Raw genomic sequence first — 12,269 nt, 5'->3', positions numbered from 1 at the left:
GCCTGGGGAAGTCCGGCATGGGAGAGGGGTGTAACCACCCCCCTCCTAGTCCCACCCATAGGCAGAACCTAGTCACCGGGTCAGCCCCTTTTCTTAGTATAAAGATAGGAGCGGGCCCCCTGTTCAAATTAGATCATCTTTGGAATCAAGACACGACTTTCTGCGAAAGGACATCAAGATTTCTTCTCCAAGATTCTCCCTTGTGGCTAAGGAGTAGTCACCCTGCATCAAGCGGGCACCATCCTAAGAACACTGCGGTCTGCTGCAAGTCTTTCCTCCGGAACCCGACTGCCCAGCTTGACGAGACCCGGCTTCCCTGGCACCTCTGACCTCTACTCACCTCTACAGCAAAGCTGAGAACCGTGAGTGCGACGAGACCTCGAGGGACCGACGATCGCCAAGACTGCACGACTTCTTTGCAACAAGCCCACCGAGTCTTCCACTGGTGAGTGCTTTGGGGTCCGAGAAGCCCCAACCCTGAGCAGCTCCAGCACCGAAGATCAGCCCTCCAGCATCTCCACGATCTGCGTGGGGCCCTTCTGCTTTTGCCTGCTCACCGCGTTGTTTGGCTACTAGCCGGCTGGCTTGTGGCCTTCTTAACGACGCCCGACGACATCACTGCTGCTGGTCTGGTTGCTCCAGACAGGCCCTTGCTTCCTTCTTCAAGAGAGGCACCCCGGACCCTCCTGGTCCACTCCAGACGCCATTTTGAGTCCACCGCGTGGGCTTGAATTTGCCAAGGCTTTGTTGCCCAATCCTGGGTCCAGCGACGCCGACAGCTTCATCCATCGTGGGACAGCTCGCTCCTCCATCCTGGTCGCCGACAACGCCTCCTGTTCCGTGAGATCTGCAGAGCACAGCGTCGCCCACACACCTAGTCGAGGTGACTACCATCCGGTGCCCTCCTGGTGCCACCTGACTACTGGCTAGTAGTCACGAACTTGGTCCCCTCTGCTTTCAGGTATCGTCCATCTTCAAGATCCAGGCTTGGATCACTTCGAACTCTCTTCACTGGTCGCCTGCCAGCATCTATCTTCCAGGCTCCTGGTCCGTCTACGAGGATTCCCGACGTCTTTTGAGACCTATGCAGCTGCAGCCCCTGGGCTAGGTAACTTCGGCATTTCGGTGCCCCAGCATAGCCTCACTATCCAAGGGTCAGAATCCACTTTCGTTTTCCTCCTACCAGGTCGGGTTCGCCCGAGAACACTAACTCTGTGAAATCTAGCTACCAAAGACTTTGTCCCGCATCACGCGTGAGAGTGCACACTCTGCACCCGAGTCCCCTGGGTCTCCTAGAAGTAATCTGAAGATTCTATAGTCAAGATCTAGCGATTCCAAAGCCTATTAGTACTGTACTTACCTGCTAGTAATTTCGCATTCCACTTTCAGAGTATATGGTTTCCCGTGCCCCTCGGGCATTTGTATATACTGTGCTAACTTAAGTATTTTTGTAAGAGTTTTGTTTTGTGCTTAGTACCCTGTCCTCATAAAGAGAACAGGGCTGTTGTGATTCTTAATAAATATCTTGTTTATTTTCATAACACTTGTGTGGTGTCCTTTCACTTGGTATTCAAGGGGTATATGTGTGGTATAACAGCTGGCTTAACACGCCCTCTCGAGTCTTTAGCCTTAGACTGCTCGTATCCACGCTACTAGGATAGCTGGTCTATAAGGTTGACTTACAACCAATCATCAATAAGGGTTGCTGGACTGATACATAGTGTTCACTAAAATAGTGAGCACTGCATATCAGGCCACCTTCTCACATTGGTGAGCAGCGGTTGGGATTTGAGCTTGCTGTTGTTCTACCACACGTATCCTAAGAATATCTTGTTGAAAGATCACATAAGTACTGTTAGGTACATATAGCTTAGCTTAGAATACTCTGAGTTCTACTGAACCAGCTGTTGCAGCTCCTCAAGGCTTAGCACACCTTGGCTGCAACTTTTAGCAAGGGATTAGTAGGCAAACACATAGTGTAGGTAGGTGCATCACTTACACCACACTAGAACCAGCATGTCAGACAAAGGAGGAAACTCTGAGTCTCCCCTTGTGTCAGTGGACCCTCCACAGGTCCCCACTTCCAGATATGCTGTTCTTAGCTTCCAGGAGATGAGACAGGTGTGTACCTCCAGGAAGATAAGACAGGGGTCTAACCCCACAACTTCCTTTCTGATTGGTCTCTTAGAGACTTATGATGCCAGGAAAGCTGAGAAACTTCTTAGCTCTTCTAATCCAGATGGGAGTATGCCCTCCTTACAGGGTCCCTTTGATAACCATGACCATCCCCTCCAGGAGGCAGATGATGCTGAGGATGGGGATGAGTTGTCTGGGGATGAGGCAGATAAGGGACAGGTAGAAGTCAGCAGACTAACCAGGTCCAACTTAAGCAGGCATGAGAATGGTACTAGGGGACCCCTGGGGCCACTCTCAGGCCAGCTTAACATTGGGAATGGACGAGTTAGATCTCTATCAAGAGGCTCTAACAGATCCCTTCGAACCAATGGCTCTCACAACTCTTCTCACAGAGGGATGACTTCCCCTCAGAGGAGAGTGTATGAAGCTGAAGAAAGGGCAGTCAAACTGAGGATTGAAAGGGAAGAACTTGCCCTGGCCACAGAGAGACTTGCCTTTGCTAGAGAGCAACAGTTAAGTGGGGTAGTCCCCACTGGTGGCAGCAATATACCTAGCAATAGGGAAAGGAGTTTTGATACAAAGCACATGAATAAGATAGTACCCCCCTTTAAACAAGGGGATGACATCCACAAATGGATAACTGCTTTGGAGAGGGCCTGCACTGTGCAGGGTGTTCCCCAAAGTCAGTGGGCAGCTATCTTGTGGCTCTCCTTTGATGGTAAAGGTAGAGATAAGCTCCTCACTACTAGAGTTGAGGATGCTAACAATTACCAAGTCCTGAAGAATACACTGGTTGATGGGTTTGGTTTAACCACTGAACAATACAGGATGCTGTTCAGAGACACCCAGAAAACTCAGTCTCAGGATTGGACTGACTTTGTTGATTGTGCCACTAAGGCTTTTGAAGGCTGGCTACTGGGTAGTAAGGTTACTGATTTTAAAGGATTGTACAATCTAATTATGAGGGAGCAAATCTTAAGTAATTGTCAAAACCAGTTATTACACCAGCACCTGGTAGACTCTGATCTGACCTCTCCACAGGAATTGGGTAAGAGGGCAGACAAATGGGTCAGAACCAGGGTCAGGCCTAAAAACCAGGGTGGTGACCAAAAGAAGGAATCAACCAAGCCTCAAGAGAAGGGTGGGGATAAATCCACAGAGAAGACTTCCCAAGGGCCCCAAAACTCCAAAAAGGGTGGTGGGTCCCAGAACACTCCTTCAGAACAAAAGAAACCTTATTGCCATACCTGTAAACAGGTGGGCCATTACAAAAGTGATGCCAGTTGCCCTAAAAATAGCAATAAGGGAAATATACCCCCAGGTAGTACTACTAAACCTCCTGTTACCACTAGTGGTAATCCCCCAGGTGGTGGGAGTGCCCCCAAGAATGTGGTGGGCATTACTTTGGGCAATCAGGAGGACTATGGCCTAGCCAGGTCCCCTGACCACACTCTTGTCTGTGAGACTGGCATGGGGTTTGCCAACTTCACTACTGGACCCCACATTTTGGGAAAGTATAGACAAGAGGTCCTAGTGAATGGTCAGAAAGTTGAGGCATTCCGAGACACAGGGGCCAGCATCACCATGGTGATTGACCATCTGGTCCCCTCTGCTCAACTGACCCCTGGTTTTACTTATCAGGTGACAGACATTCATGGAGTGAAAAGAAGGCATCCCATGGCAGTAGTCAAGCTCAGCTGGGGTAATGTCACAGGGCCCATGAGAGTGGCAGTGACAGATAACCTACCTGTAGATTGCTTACTGGGGAATGACCTGGAACTCTCAGCATGGGCTGAGGTGGAGCAGGAAACTCACTCCAGAATGATAGGCCTATCCAGACAGGTTAGTGGGGCAGTAATAGCTACAGCCCCAGTCCAAGCATCATTCCTCCCTGAAAAGGTTGGAAGGGCAGTGGTAGCCACTGCCCAGGCTCAGACAGACTTTCCAGAACAGGATAGGAGGGCTGTGACAGTCACAGCCCAAACACAAACTGAGTGCCCTCCTGAAAAGGTTGGCAAGGTTGAAATGGTCTCAGCCTCTACTCAAACAGATAGTGAGGTTGTGAAGCCTGAAACAATGGATCACTCCACTCAAACAGAGAGCATTGAGGAGGAAGAAGAGTCTTACCCCTCCCAGACACTAGGTGAGAGCCAGCCTCCTCAGGGAACTGACTCTACCCCTGTTGAAGGAACTGCCCCAGAGGTAGTCAGGCCTAGCCTGACAGAGCCCCTGATGGCAGTGGACCCTTCCCAGGTGGGACCCAGTCTGGAGCAGGTAACCTGCACCTCTCTACCCTGCCTCAGTCAGCCCAGGGCTGTGGAGGTCAGGGAGGCCAGTGGTGGACCCCAAAGGGCCCCCTGTCCAAAAGAACCCCTTAATCAGCAGATTAGGATCACTGAAGCTGGTAAACCTAGCCAAGTGAAAATAAGTCAGACTCCTGATTGATCCCCCTTAAAAGTAGTTAGGGACCTCCCACAGCTGGATACTGTTGGGCACAGCCAAACATGGGGCCTAAAAACCCCAGACCTGACCTGTCCCTCCAGTAAGCCAAACAGAGGGACTCAGCCTCCAGCTTTAGGTAGCCAGGGACTGACCCTGAGAGCTCAGTGCATCTCAGCTAAAGAAAGAAAGGCACACAAGATGAATGGTGATTGGAGGAAGTTGAGCCCAAAGGTAGAGGAGCCTCACTTCAGTACTCCATCCCAGCATCAGCCTTCTTCTTTCCCAAGACACACCAAAGACAGAGATTCCCTATGGTGGAGACCCTCAGATGCCCTTAGGGTGAGGGGTTGCCTAGTGGACCATGACACAGGGGGAAACCAAGCCAGAGCTGGTCCTTCCTTATATGGCCACTTAGGTAATAGAGGCTTACCTGGACAAGGATAGCCTTATCTCCTTTCGTTTGGGGGGGGGGGGGGGGTTGTGTAGGAAGGTACCTCCTGACTATGGTTGCCCCCAACTTTTTTGCCCTGTGTTTTAGCTGGTTTTTGACATAGTCGACCTGGGGCCCTGCCAATCAGGACCCCAGGCCTACTGCTCTCTCTCTAAAATGGATTCCATGTACCCTAGGTACATTTCCAATTGGTACTGGGCCACCTTATCAGACCCTGTAACTCAGGGCATAGGTGTACCCAGGGCCTACCAGGGGCTGAAGCATGTATTATGCCACCCCTGGCTGGCCTCCTAAATTTGACACAACTGGCTGCATGACAGCTGGGGCAAAGTCGTGTAATCACCCTTTGCTGTAGATATAGTATACCTATATCTAACCCTAAAATGGACACATAGATTCCTATAAGTCACTCCTATGGCAGGCCTTAACAATCCTGAAGGCAGAGTGCTTGGAATCATGTGAGATGGTGCTCTGGCATGAGCTGAGTCCGTTTGCAGCTTGCGGAACCAAGTCCTAATAGCTGTTCCATGATATCGCGTACCATATACTCTTAAGTGCATTATAATCCTCGCGGTTAAATGCTATCTTTGGTATTGCTTTATCAAAACATGTCGAGTAAGGTGTCATACGAATTGGAATACTAACCCCTCGCCAATTCTGGCGACGGGGTTAGCATTCCACCCTTCTAGAGGGACACGACATGTATGTAACTGTGAACCCCGGTTAAAGTTAAACGAAGCCTCAGCTCCACAAAATGGAGGCTGCCACCACAGACACGAGTCTGACCAACCGCAGCTGGGAGTCCTTCCAGCGAGGGGAGCCTGGACAAAGGGTTTCCTGTCAGGGGCGGTGCTAGCACCGTCCCAGACATGGTTTTGTGTATCCTGGGTAGGCAGGGCTTTACAGGAAGGTGACTGCTGAGTGGCACCCCGGTGCTCACTACGCATAGGCCAGTCTGAACCAGTTCCAGGGGCACCCCAGCCCCTGGCCTGGGGAAGTCCGGCATGGGAGAGGGGTGTAACCACCCCCCTCCTAGTCCCACCCATAGGCAGAACCTAGTCACCGGGTCAGCCCCTTTTCTTAGTATAAAGATAGGAGCGGGCCCCCTGTTCAAATTAGATCATCTTTGGAATCAAGACACGACTTTCTGCGAAAGGACATCAAGATTTCTTCTTCAAGATTCTCCCTTGTGGCTAAGGAGTAGTCACCCTGCATCAAGCGGGCACCATCCTAAGAACACTGCGGTCTGCTGCAAGTCTTTCCTCCGGAACCCGACTGCCCAGCTCGACGAGACCCGGCTTCCCTGGCACCTCTGACCTCTACTCACCTCTACAGCAAAGCTGAGAACCGTGAGTGCGACGAGACCTCGAGGGACCGACGATCGCCAAGACTGCACGACTTCTTTGCAACAAGCCCACCGAGTCTTCCACTGGTGAGTGCTTTGGGGTCCGAGAAGCCCCAACCCTGAGCAGCTCCAGCACCGAAGATCAGCCCTCCAGCATCTCCACGATCTGCGTGGGGCCCTTCTGCTTTTGCCTGCTCACCGCGTTGTTTGGCTACTAGCCGGCTGGCTTGTGGCCTTCTTAACGACGCCCGACGACATCACTGCTGCTGGTCTGGTTGCTCCAGACTGGCCCTTGCTTCCTTCTTCAAGAGAGGTACCCCGGACCCTCCTGGTCCACTCCAGACGCCATTTTGAGTCCACCGCGTGGGCTTGAATTTGCCAAGGCTTTGTTGCCCAATCCTGGGTCCAGCGACGCCGACAGCTTCATCCATCGTGGGACAGCTCGCTCCTCCATCCTGGTCGCCGACAACGCCTCCTGGTCCGTGAGATCTGCAGAGCACAGCGTCGCCCACACACCTAGTCGAGGTGACTACCATCCGGTGCCCTCCTGGTGCCACCTGACTACTGGCTTGTAGTCACGAACTTGGTCCCCTCTGCTTTCAGGTATCGTCCATCTTCAAGATCCAGGCTTGGATCACTTCGAACTCTCTTCACTGGTCGCCTGCAAGCATCTTTCTTCCAGGCTCCTGGTCCGTCTACGAGGATTCCCGACGTCTTTTGAGACCTATGCAGCTGCAGCCCCTGGGCTAGGTAACTTCGGCATTTCGGTGCCCCAGCATAGCCTCACTATCCAAGGGTCAGAATCCACTTTCGTTTTCCTCCTACCAGGTCGGGTTCGCCCGAGAACACTAACTCTGTGAAATCTAGCTACCAAAGACTTTGACCCGCATCACGCGTGAGAGTGCACACTCTGCACCCGAGTCCCCTGGGTCTCCTAGAAGTAATCTGAAGATTCTATAGTCAAGATCTAGCAATTCCAAAGCCTATTAGTACTGTACTTACCTGCTAGTAATTTCGCATTCCACTTTCAGAGTATATGGTTTCCCGTGCCCCTCGGGCATTTGTATATACTGTGCTAACTTAAGTATTTTCATAAGAGTTTTGTTTTGTGCTGAGTACCCTGTCCTCATAAAGAGTACAGGGCTGTTGTGATTCTTAATAAATATCTTGTTTATTTTCATAACACTTGTGTGGTGTCCTTTCACTTGGTATTCAAGGGGTATATGTGTGGTATAACAGCTGGCTTAACACGCCCTCTCGAGTCTTTAGCCTTAGACTGCTCGTATCCACGCTACTAGGATAGCTGGTCTATAAGGTTGACTTACAACCAATCATCAATAAGGGTTGCTGGACTGATACATAGTGTTCACTAGAATAGTGAGCACTGCATATCAGGCCACCTTCTCACAACAGGTTTATGGGAAGAGACAAGTTTTTAGTTGCCTACGAAAGGCCAAAAGATTGTGTTCTCTCCGCATGGCAAGTGGGAGCGCGTTCCACAGTTTTGGGGCGTTGTAGGAGAACAAGCGCCCCCCGGATCGGGACTTTTTTATTCTCGGAACGCTGGCCAGGGAGAGGGAACCTGATCTGAGTTGTTTGTTAGAGTGATGGGGTTTGATGAGGGATCTCAGAATCGGGGGGCCTCTGCCTTGCATTATTTTGTGTGAAATGCATAAGGTTTTAAAGGTGATCCTTTCTTTAACTGGAAGCCAGTGCAGGCTTTTGAGTGCTGGTTTAGCAGAGGATCTCGATTTGGTTCCGGTTAGGAGTCTGGCAGCAGCGTTCTGAGCGCATTGCGGTCTATAAATAACTGATGCCGGTGTCCCCAGGTAGAGAACGTTGCCATAGTCCAGTCTGGAATTCACCAACCCCTGCAACAGCAGTTTCCTTGATTGGAAGGGGATCAGATGGAGGATTTTTCGCGCCATTCGAATGAGGCCAAAGCAGGTGCCGGTGGTTTTTCTGGCCTGAGTTTTGCAGTTGAGGTCTTGATCCAACCAGATGCCAAGGCTTTTGACTTCGGGTTTGGGGGTAGGAGGTGTTCCCATGCATGGTGGCCAAGAAAGGGATGGAGGGAGTTTGTGTGGGTTTCCCAGGAGAAGTATCTCGGCTTTTTCTCCGTTTAGTTTTAATCGAAATTCACACATCCAGTGGAAGACGCTCTCGAGACACCTTGCCAGATTGTCTAGGCTTTTGCTCAGCTGGTTAATAGAGACCACCAGCTGGGTGTCATCGGCATACATGACTGTTTTTATGCCGAAAGGGGCAATAATGTCCTCTAAAGGGGACATGTAGATGTTAAACAGTGTGGGGCTCAGGGAGGAGCCCTGGGGGACCCCACACTGTAGTGGCAGCCAGGCTTTGGACACGGTTGTGCCATCAGACACTTGGAAGGTTCTTTCTTCCAGAAAGGATTTGATCCAGGACAGGGCGGAGCCAGAGACTCCTATCGAACTTAGCCGGTGGATGAGGATGGCATGATACACCGTGTCGAAGGCGGCACTCAGGTCGAGGAGGATCACTGCCACTGATCCTCCTGCGTCTATGATGGTTCTTGCCTCTTCGACCACGGCGGTGTCAGTTCCCTGTCCAGGTCTGAACCCTGTCTGAGATTGGCGCAGGAGTTTATTGGTTTCTAGGAAATTAGAGAGTTGGTGGTTGACAATTCGTTCGGCCACTTTGCTGATAGCCGGAAGAAGAGAGGTGGGTGTGAAGTTGGTTGGGTCCGTGGGATCGAGGTGTTTTTTTTTTAGAAGGGCCCTGACAGTGGCTTTCTTCCAGTTGGCTGGGACAGAGCCAAGTACGAAAGAGGCGTTAATGAGATGGGTTATAGGAGGGGCAACAGTGGAGGCGACCAGTTTTAATTTGCTCATGGGAGCTGGGTCTGATGGAGCACCACTTTTTACGGTTTGTAGAGTGGACAGAAATAGCTCTGTGGTAATCTGGGGAAAAGTTTGAAGGCGTGGAGCCTCGGGGCAGAGGGGGGGATGGCTGGGATTTGAAAGGAATTGGGGGCTGGAAGTGAAGTAAGAATTGTATCGAGTTTTGATGAGAAAAACTCAGCAAGCTGGTTGCATCTAGTGCCCGATGGGTCGGGTGTGGGTAAGGGGTCTGGAATTTTGGTGAGTATGCGTACGATGCGATGAGTTTCTTTCGCAGAGTTGGCTGCCACTGATGTTTTTTCCTCGAAGAAGGTTGCCTGCGTGTTTTTTATACAGTTTTTGTAGTGCTTGATGGCGGCCCTATACTCGTTTTTGCTTTCCGTCGTCCAGTCCTTTCTCCAAAGGCGCTCAAGTTTTTTGCATTTCTTCCTGAGATTATGTAATTCTTGGGTGAACCACGGGGATTTGGCTGTTCTCTTTTTACTGGGGAGGGGTTTGACTGGCAGGGTAACGTCGAGGGATTGGTTAATCCACTCGTGTAGTTGGACGTCTGCTCTGGAGGGGTCTGGGTCCAGTACTGGTAGGGTGGAAGTAAGTACTTGTGCCCAAGAGTTTGTGTCCAGATTTTTCCACGGGAGGGTGCTTGGGGGGGAGGTCTCTTGTGCCTCAGCCGAGAATTTCAGCTTAAAGGGGACTAAGAAATGGTCTGACCATGGGGCAGGGAGGGGTTATTCACGACCAATGTCGTGAGGTTGGTAAATATGGGGTCCAGCAAGTGGCCCTTGTTGTGGGTGAACAGGTTACTTTGTAGGTGGAGATTCAGGGAGGCTAGATCTGCTTTGAGATCGGCAGCTGTTTTGTTAGAGAGGTCATCGAAATGGAGATTCAGGTCTCCCAAGACCGTGAAGTTCGGGGATAGACAGGCGAGGGAGGAGATGGTGTCCATTAGGGAATCACAGAATCGTCGTTGCTGTCCTGGTGGACGATAAACTAGTATCCCAGAGAGGGTTGTGGATGGGGGCCAATGGATAGAGAAGTGTACGTTTTCACAGTCCAGGATGGGGCTTTCCTTAAACTGGCAGGACAGGTAGTCTAGGTAGATAATCGCTATCCCACCTCCAATACCGGACGGTCTGTCCTGGTGCTTTACAAGGTAGCCAGGGGGGAGTGATTGGATGATATCTGGCTCCGAGTCTGAGGTGAGCCATGTTTCTGTGAGAAAAAGGGCCCCGATTTCCGAATCCTGCAGGAGCATGTTGATTTCTGCCTGGTGCTTCGGGAGGGATCTGCAGTTAAGCAGGGCCATCCTGAGCCAGCGTGGTTTAGGGGGGAAGTGTGGAGTCAACCTGTATGTACAGTTTGAACAGCAGGAATGTCCCTCCTCTAAGGAGATGGTACAGTGACAAGGCGCAGATGAGAGATCCCTTAGCCTGTGCAGGGTTTCCTGGGTATATCTTAGAGGTAATGGAGTAGGTGAAGCAGGGGTCCTGGGCTCTGGGCTCGGTCTGGCGCAGACGGGCTTGCCTTAGGCGTGCCTTCGGCGCTCCCGCTGCACTCGTCCGCTGCGCTTCCGGCCGAGGCACATGATATATGCGGTTGACGAGGGGGTGGGTCAGATGGGCGTGGCCTGAAAAGGGGCGTGGCCTGATTCCTCGCGGTGCTGGCGTCGGGAGGAGTGATCAAGTGAGGCTACGCGGCAGCGCTAATATCCGCTACCCGTGCCGATTCGTGCTGGTCCAGTGCCCTGCGGCGTGGTGAGTTTTTAAAATACACACACAAATTCAAGTGACAATAGTAATTTTTAAAAGGATATGCTTAGCGCAATTCGCTCTCCTCCTGATGGAGATCTCACCCTTCTGTTGCCTGGGGGAATTATGTTATAGGATCTGGGGAGGTGCTGGCCCTCTCCATTCCCATGTAGGTCTAAGTTGGCCTGGTTAAGCCTGGCAACTACAACCTGGTTACCCCACTGATCCTGATCAGGCTCATCTACTTCTGAGCCATCCTCCTCCTCTTCCTCCTCTTCTTCTTCCTCATCTGGAGTTTTCTCATTCTCAGGGGTGTTCACTCCATCTTCTGCATCTAAGGGAGCTGCACTCGCCTTATCTAAGTCATCCTTTTCCAGGATAGCTATCAGGGAAGGAATGGTGGGGTTTCTACCCCTTTTTAGCCCTCTTGCAATGCCTAAGGCACCCAAGTCTTTATGGCTAAGTTTGTCATAACTGGAAGTTGCCTTGGTAGGGTCAACTGTCACAGAGGCAGAGCCTGAAGCTCCTCCTGTGCCAGACATGACTGCTAGTGAGGTATAAGTGGTGCACTTACCTACACTAAGTGTTTTCCTACTGTACCTTGCTAGTGAGTTGTAGTCAGGGTGTGCTAATCCCTTTAATCTACAACTACTAAGTTCAGTAGAACTTAAATATGCTATGCTTTTGATTTATATGTACCTAAGGTACTTGATGTGATCTTTCAATTTGATAAAAAGATTGCAATGGTAAAACAACAGCAAGCTCAAATCAGCACCGTTGCACACCAATGTGAGAAGTTGGCCTGATATATGATGTTTTCAATTCTGGAACCACCTTGTATCAGTCCAAACAATCCCTTATGGTGTCTGGTTGTAAGTCAACCTTATAGACAAGCTATCCTAGGGGTAGCATGGACTAAGCAGCCTGAAAGGCTAAACTCAAAAGGTCGTGTTAAGCGAGCCGTTTTACCAATCACAATCCTGTAATATCAAATGAAAGGACACCACACAAGTATATATTATAAAAATATATGTGTTTATTTCTAAAATAATCCCCAGTACTCTTTATGAGCAAAGGGGCACAAGCGTTAAATCAAAAGCACAGTATAACATATGAAAGTTGCACAATTATGGATGAGTTCGGGTGGCCACTCAAACCATATATTAAGAAAGTGGTATAAGAGATACCAATCGAACAAGGGCCTAGGGAATCGCTGGGAGCAGTCGGGACAAGCAATGCTGAAGTCGGGAAAAGCCTGCGGGATT

This window comes from Lissotriton vulgaris, chromosome 7, assembly GCF_964263255.1.
Source record: "Lissotriton vulgaris chromosome 7, aLisVul1.2, whole genome shotgun sequence".
Classification (NCBI taxonomy): Eukaryota; Metazoa; Chordata; class Amphibia; order Caudata; family Salamandridae; genus Lissotriton; species Lissotriton vulgaris.
This window is presented reverse-complemented; position numbering follows the sequence as displayed.